The sequence below is a fragment of the Electrona antarctica genome, assembly GCF_951216825.1.
Source record: "Electrona antarctica genome assembly, chromosome: 3".
NCBI lineage: Eukaryota > Metazoa > Chordata > Actinopteri > Myctophiformes > Myctophidae > Electrona > Electrona antarctica.
Window position 1 is genome coordinate 38,804,762 of NC_136808.1, and position 8,517 is coordinate 38,813,278.

The window sequence follows — 8,517 nt, forward strand, 5'->3', positions numbered from 1 at the left end:
CACCGGTGCGACTACAGAATCCGATCTTTAAAGCTAAAAGTTGCGCAGTTTACATCCAAAAGAATGTGTCACTCTCTCGGTTCTGCACCGCTGCTGGAGAAGTATAGCACTGTCGAAGGCAGCGCAACTAATCCCCCCCCCCCCCCCCCCCCCCACACACAATCCCCAGCGAGGGAGGAGAGAGAAGAGAGCGAGAGAGAGAGAGTGGCAGTGGCAGCCAGCAGCGATGTAAAATGAGCCTGTGCATTTCACGCTTTTCACCCTATATAACTTGAACGCATAGGCAATCAAGTCAAGACCATTAATTAATGACAGCTGTGTAGGGGTGACGATTGCGTGATGCTTATAGCCTATGTACAGGATTCTATAGGTCACCACTTTTGGTGTGACACACACACGGCTCCTGTCTCTGTTTACAATGCGTTGTCAAGATTTTGGAGAAGACTGATAGTTCATCCTTTAGTAATTAGGCTGTGGAAGTATTCACACTAGGCTACTTTTGGATTTATTGGGATTGGCAATTTGGGGAAAGGAGGAGGAGGAGGTGATCAAGCTCCACAAGACCACATTGGTGGCTCAAGGCTGCATTTATTTTCCTTTTTTTTCCTCTCGAGGGTGCATGGGATGATGTGACCCCCTCCAGCAGGCTAGGGAGCCCCGCTCAGGTTAGCGGAAAATGACCGCGGGGTGCGGGTTGCCAGGTTTTTTTATAAGTAAAGTATTCAAAACAAAACAAATTAAATTACAAAACATATATATATAATAATATATTTGAATTTACGTCATATTTTGCGGCATTTTGACCTAATTTCTCGGTTCATTGTCAATGGCAAATATTGAGACGTGTGGGGACTAAAGCTGTATATAGGATAGGAGGGCCCTCAAACACATTATTTCATAACTTTTCATCGTGCTCCTAAAATAATTTGCGTGCTACTTGGAAAAATGCTAAGCGTCGAGCCCTTCTCACACACACTACAACACGCTTAAAACTTGCGGACCTGGCAACACTGCATCCTTTTTTCCCATTGGCTACTGTTGCTAATTTGTTGCCACGTCTATGAAAACAAGCACAGAAAAAATCTACACCTGGCGTGGAACAAACGGGACGAACCGAGGCGCATATATGGATAAGAACAACACCAACAACACTACACGCACACGCGCGCACGCGCTGCAACACAAAACAGCTGCATACAACGCGTGTCACTGTGGACTTCTGTATCTGTGGACTTCTGTATCGCAACGCGGGGCAACGCAACTCTGGGATGAGCGGGCCGAAGGCCCGCAAAATTCTAGTGTACTACAAATGGACCAGAGCTAGGTGATGCTATTGTATTGTGTGCATGTTGGCCCACTGGAAACACTCTGCTACTCCTTGAGTGGGTTCCAAATGTTCCCGTACAGGTCTGTAACTCTGAGAGTGTACAAATGGAACCAAATGGACCCTTACGGGTTCATTTGGTTCCATGTTTGGGGGTCCTTGAAATTAAAAGGTTTGAGAACCACTGTACACTAAATGGATCAGAGCCTTAATAACATGTAACAGCTATATTAATAATACTTAGTAATGTTATAAAGATGAATGCATGTTGTGTGTTCATGGTTGGCAACTTGGCATGCAATATATAAAGCATGTTATTGACAAAGGTGCATTGTTGTAGTGGCAAAACAGCCTTGCTATTCACATCCCGTCCATGGATGTTTCGGATACAAATCATGTATGTTTCCTAACCTAGTGGGAATGTGTGTGTGCAGTTTCACCGCAATTGGATGCTTCGGTCATGATTTGCAGCATTTTGTTCTAAGCTGGCCAGTCGTGCAAACTTTAGATCAATCGTTTAGGTCAATCATATAGCCAATCAGGATGGTATATGAAAAATCAACCAGATCTGTGTTGAACACATGACTATAGAGGTATACTGATTTGCATTGCGTGATGTATGGATACAATCTGTACGAGTAATATAAAGAAATGTGTTTAGCAAAAATTGGCGTCATGATGGCGCTATAACAGGCAGATGTGGAAAATGCAGGGCAAAGGTTTTCCCTTGGCCTGTAGGGAGTGCGCATACAATTAAAGTTGTACACAGATCGGTCCAGTTATAGCAGGTAATGTTTTTTTTCCAGATATCGGCCTCATGGTGGCGCTATAACAGGCCATTGTGGGGAAAGGTTGGGGAAGAGGTTCGTCGTTGGCATCCAGGAAGTGTGTATGCACAGTTTGGCATCGACTGGGCCAACGGTGGCGGAGATTAGCTGGTAACAGATGGACGGACGGACACACAGACGGACAGATGGAGTGCAAAACATACTCTCCCGGGTCTCCCCCCATGCCTTCGGCCTGGTGGAGACAATTAGTATCATCGGTAACACCTGCGAAGGAAGTAGGGAAGGAGCTGGGATTCCAGGGAAGTAGGAAGGGTTATTCTGTGTGCATAGAGTCCATTGATACTTAGGCTACAGACACTCTCATTCGGAGTGCCTTTACAAGTGCGAGATTGGAATAGCAAGAGTGATGCAAATGATGGAGGAACCTGATGTAAACAAGTCTCAGTGCTTTTTCTGGTTTTATCCTCTTATATCTTGCAAGCATGATTGAACCCTACAAACCCTCTCTCTCTCTCTCTCTCTCTCTCTCTCTCTCTGTCACACTCACTCACTCACTCACTCACTCACTCACTCACTCACTCACTCACTCACTCTCATATATTATAATGCATTTTTTACAATATGGCATTACTGGATCTTGTAAACACCAGAAGCATGTCACACTCACAACTCCCAGTTGCCATGTCAACAACATAGCCCAGGCAGCTTGCGATGCTTGTCGCCAACAACTGGGAAAATGAGATAAGGATGAGTAGGACCCATGGTTGGTTGACTTGAACAGCTGGGCCTGGACGTAGATGGAAGGCTTTCGATTCAGCTCAAATTTCTCGGCCCGTCTCCTCATGAGATGGGAGAAGAAGGGGGATTTGATCTGCCCCCTGTGCCTGGCCATATTACAGTCAGCTGGGCCTAATGAAAGAATGAACAGCGCCATTTAGGCTGCTGAAAGTGAAAACTGGACTGCACAACTGGAGTTGTGGCTACAAGTATCGTGATCTGAAAGTTGTCTTTCTACATTATACTCCTCCATAGTCAATGTAATGTACCTGCTAGTACTGTACATCATATTCCATGTAATTTACCGGCTAGTAGTATCAAGATCATGATGTAGGTCTTCTGGCTAGTAGGCTACTACATCATAGACCTTGAGGTACTGGCAAGTGGCAAGTATATCATATTAGTCCATCATTGTTCATTTGCAAACAATACAAGATTCTATTTAAATTATAACCAAGACTCACAAGACTTTGAGTATTGGTTAAATTTAAACTGAATATGAGAGCCATCAAATAGTTCTTATATTAGAACTGGTGATACTTTATAATGTTAAAACAATAAACTAAACGCTAAGAATGTTCAATATTCAACACCAAATTTGACAAGTTTAATAATAACTAGAAAAAGTGCCCTTCTGGGCACAGGTCTCCACCAGGAGGATAGGAGTGTGTGTGATGTTTGGCAAAATGTTTAATGTAATGTAATATTTTTTTGTTTGTTTGTTTCTTGCAACAATTTTCTTCATTTTGTTGAGGAAATGCAGAGCCAGATCACTCATAGCATCTCTGAGGATAGAATTCTGGATGTGCAGCATTTTGTACAAAACGGGCTACTCCTGAAAACTTTGGAAGGCAATCTTAGCTAATCAGTGTAGAATCTGAGAAATCCAACAGGCTCGTCTTGATCACATGACTACAGAGATCGTGTGTACCGATTTGCGTGAGATTTGGATGAAATCTGTGCGACTAACATAAACAATGCGTTTTGCAGAAATTGGCCTCATGGTGGCGCTATAACCGGCAGATGTGGAGGGATGCAGGGAAAATGTTTTTCCATGGCCTCTAGGGAGTGCACATACATAAGTTGTCGATGCAGTTATAGGTAAAAACAGGAATTGGCCTGTTATAGCGCCACCGTGAGGCTGATTTGGGGAAAAATAGTGGCATGTCGTCCTCGGCCTAGTGGAAATGTGCGTGTATAATTTCATGGAAATTGGACACTGTGTTTGTGATTTGTGGCACTTTGTTCGAAACGGACCAATCATGTGAGCTTTGGAAGCCAATCTTAGCCAATCAGGATGGAAGATGGGAAATTGTGCAGATCTGTGTTGATCACATGACTATGGAGATAGTGTATACCGAATTGTGTGATGTATGGATAAAATGTGTACGAGTTATCTACAGAAATGTGTTTTGCCCAAATCGGCCTCATGGTGGCGCTATAACAGGCCGCTGAGGAATATTTGGGGCAGAGGTTCGTCGTTGGCATCCAGGGAGTGTGTGTGCAAAGTTTGGCATGGATCGGGCCAACGGTGCCGGAGATTAGCTGATAACGGACGGACGGAAGGACGGACGGACGGACGGACGGACGGAAGGAAGGACACACACACACACGGACGGAGTGCAAAACATACTCTCTCCCCATGCCTTCGGCCTGGTGGAGACAATAATAATAATAATAATAATAACTAGAAAAAGTGCCCTTCTGGGCACAGGTCTCCACCAGGAGGATAGGACTGTGTGAGATGTTTGGCAAAATGTTTAGGATTAATATAAACATGTTTTTGAAGCATTTTGTTCGAAAAATGTGTTTTGCAAAAATCAACCTGTTGGTGGCGCTATAACAGGCCAATGTGAAAAGGGTGGGATATATTCCTCAGCCTAGTAAGAAAATGTGTGAAAGATTTCACGTAAATTGCATGCTGCGTTCATGATTTGAGGCTTTTGTTCAAAACGGGGCAATCTTGCAAACTTAACTGTGAAAGCCAATTATAGCCAATTAGGATGGAATATGAAATATCGGACAGATCCGACTTGAGCACATGACCATAGAGATACTGTGTAACGATTTGTGAGATTTTTGGACAGAATCTGGAGGAGTAATATCAAAAAATGTGTTTTACAAAAGTCAGCCTCCTGGTGGCGCTATAAAAGGCAGATGCGGAAAATGCAGGTCAAAGGTTTGTCCTTGGCCTCTAGGGAGTGTGCATGCAACGTATCACGCAGATCGGTGCAGTTTTAGGTAAACAATGTGAAAAGCTGCCTCATGGTGGCGCTATAACAGGCCGTTCTGGAAAATGTGGGGCAGATGTTCATCGTTGGCATCCAGGGAGTGTGTGTGCAAAGTTTGGCATTGATCGGGCCAACGGTGCCGGAGATTAGCTGATAACGGACGGACGGAAGGACGGACGGACGGACGGACGGACGGACGGAAGGACACACACACACACGGACGGAGTGCAAAACATACTCTCTCCCCATGCCTTCGGCCTGGTGGAGACAATAAGGGTAATAATAATAAAACAAGGTGTCAGAGATGTCAGAGAGGTGTCAGAGAGTTCAGTGTCAGGGGGACTCCCGTGTATCAAAATGACGGAGCGGTTGCGCAAAGACCCGCCCGGCAGCACTGTTTAATGCAATTTATTTGTGCGAGTTATAAGTATTTTTTGTTGTTTTGATGACAAAGTTGTACAGTATGTATATCCATAACATAAACAAGCAGCACGCTAGCAAACAATTCACTATTTTCTTTATTTCATTATTATTATTTTCACAATTATATTATTACCTGATCATCTTCTTCTTAAATACAGTAGTTTGAAACTCTATACCGTCATATGCATACATCTGTCACGTGAATTATCAAAACATTAGAAAGTAGCCGGCGAATCTGTGTATCAGATTGTGAAAATATAATAAATAATAATAATAATAATAATAATAATAATAATAATAATAATAATAATAATAATAACATGATTGAAAGAAAGAACTAGTGTATTGTCTGTGCGTGCTGCTTGCTTATTTTATGGATATACATACTGTTGACTTTTACAACTTTGTCATGAGTAATTCAACAAAATTGAATAACTGGCACAAATAAATTGCATTAAACAGTGCTGCCGGGCGGGTCTTTGCACAACTGCTCCGTCATTTAGAATTAGGCGGCCGATGCAACCCCAACCTCCCCTCCCGTGTCCGCCAGGTGGCACTCTTCCCGGATCAGGGGACTCAGGGGAAGGCCCCTGGTCAGATATTCTCCCTCCACGTACAAAGGCTCACTGGTGCCAGAATGTATGTATGGAGGCCCCCCTGAGTACGGACACCCTAGGCACCTAAGGGCCTTCATACTATACATATAGTTTTAGGTGATAAGTTGTAGTTTTGGGTGGTCACCTATTCACCTAACACTGGAATATGAATAGGCCTGGCGACACGTGACAGCACAAGCTGGAATCCACGACCGCCGACCGGGCAGGACCTGAGTCCCCTCCCCAGGGAAAACAGAATATCAGTAATAGTCAAGCATGAATATTTTTTCCATACATTATTTTACATTTTCCATACTTTTCCAGACTTGGAAAATATTAAATGAAATTCCATACTTTTCATACTTGCATAGGAACCGTTCTTATATTATCTGAGCAGAGGGAGAGGGAAATGTGTTTATTACAGGATTTAAACATGCACTACTAAATGTTAACCAGAGAGAAACCAAGCTTCTTCTTGCACAGCCTTGTTCTTCCTTTGAGATCAACACGATGGTAGGCTACAACCTTCCCTCTGCATTTCATCCAAACATTAAATACACAAACACAGACATGAGAGCAGAGGAGACGGGCACCAAAACAGTCCTTAATTGTCCTAGATGGTATAAAGTAAACATATTGAGCCTATTAGCATTGTAGGGCACGTTTTTAGGATTATGTGGGATTATTTTCCATTCAGTTTGCCAAGCAGAGTGGTAGCTGCAGTCATTTTAGAATTAATTGTTTGACTATTGTCTTCCATGTGGAAGACAAAAGTTGTCTAGAGGCCAAGTGACAACTTTAGCAGTATAGCATGGCAGTCCAAGACGCAATGTTACAATTTAGGCAATTAGCAGATGCTGTTATATAGCCAGAGTGACTTACAAAGCACAAGACAGGGCAAATGGTATTAACCCTAGTCAACAAATGACAGGCTAAATGGAGTGCTAAGAAAGCAATTAAGCGCTACAAAGTAAGTAGGCTATAGGTAAACGTGACATCACGTGACGGATGGTTTACCAGCCAGGCTAGGTTTTCAGATTATGGTGGAAAATGGGGAGAGTGAGTCTACAGACAGTCCACTCCTGACAGAGGGGGGAGGTCAGTCCACAGCTTCAGAGCCAGGAGGGAGTCAGGGGATCTTAGTATAATTTGATCGACAATAGGAATTGACTTTAAAATAACTGTTTCTCTGTTTTCTGATGTTTGTTTCAGAACAAACATCAGACATTGGTTCATTTTCCCAATGTTCTAACAAAAATAAATCAGGAAGATGTCATTCGTATTTTAGCATTATTTGATTTGGAACTGACAATGGTTTTTACCCCAATTCAAAAAAACAAAAAACAGACAGACAGACAGACAGACAGACAGACAGACAGACAGACGCTTAGAACATTGACATACAGTTTTATACCTCAATGCCATACACTAGGCTATAATAATAATAATAATAATGCGCAAGCATATGCAGCATACAGTAATTATATAAAGTAATTTGCTGCCCCCCTCATTGCTGCTGACACGTGCATCTACAGTATTGTGTAAAATTCATAACTTTAACGCAATCAATAAAGTTCTTACCCATTCCAAAGTTCTCGAATGCTTAATAAAATTGGGCATTCTATCCTGTAAAAAGCCTTTTTTGTGTGATCCTTTCTGTTTCATCATTTTGTGTGTTGAATGAAATGGTCATCATGTCGGCATGAGCACAGTGAGCACTTGGTTATCCTTTATTCTGATCTTTATTCAGTCTGGTCACAAAGAGCACATTAATTCAGGTGTCTATTTTTATCAATAGGAATAAATGTTTTAACTTAAGGCTTAATTATAGATTAGCGTTTCACCACAGAGTCTTCATCAGAATTCTGTTGAAGACTATAATGAATATATAATCTATAATAAAGTCTTGACTGGGAGCTTTACAAAGTTACAGTGTGCAGACTTCTATTGTTTATTCCCCACTGAAGTACTAGCCTCGCGTAACCAGACTTATCTGCCTTTGCAATGCAAATTGCCCCAGGCAGATTGATATTGTCTGGCTACGCGAGGCTACTGCAGTACTCAACCCTGGTTATAAGAATCTCTGCATTCAATACGATACTCTGGTGCTCAACGTCGTGTCCGGGGACCACCACGTTGTCCAAATGGACAACGTAAATATCCATCTGTAACTCTGAGACGACCACCAGTGGTCCTTGAGGGGGTTCCAGGTGGTCCCCAGAAAAATGATGGAGAGTTGGTAAACAAATGGACCCTTATAGATCTTTAACTCTTGAGAGTGTAACATTTCACACTCTCAAGAGTTAAATTATTGCTAAACATGCATTACTTAATGTACAATATACAAAGAATGTTGAATAATTGTTATTTTGATGAAA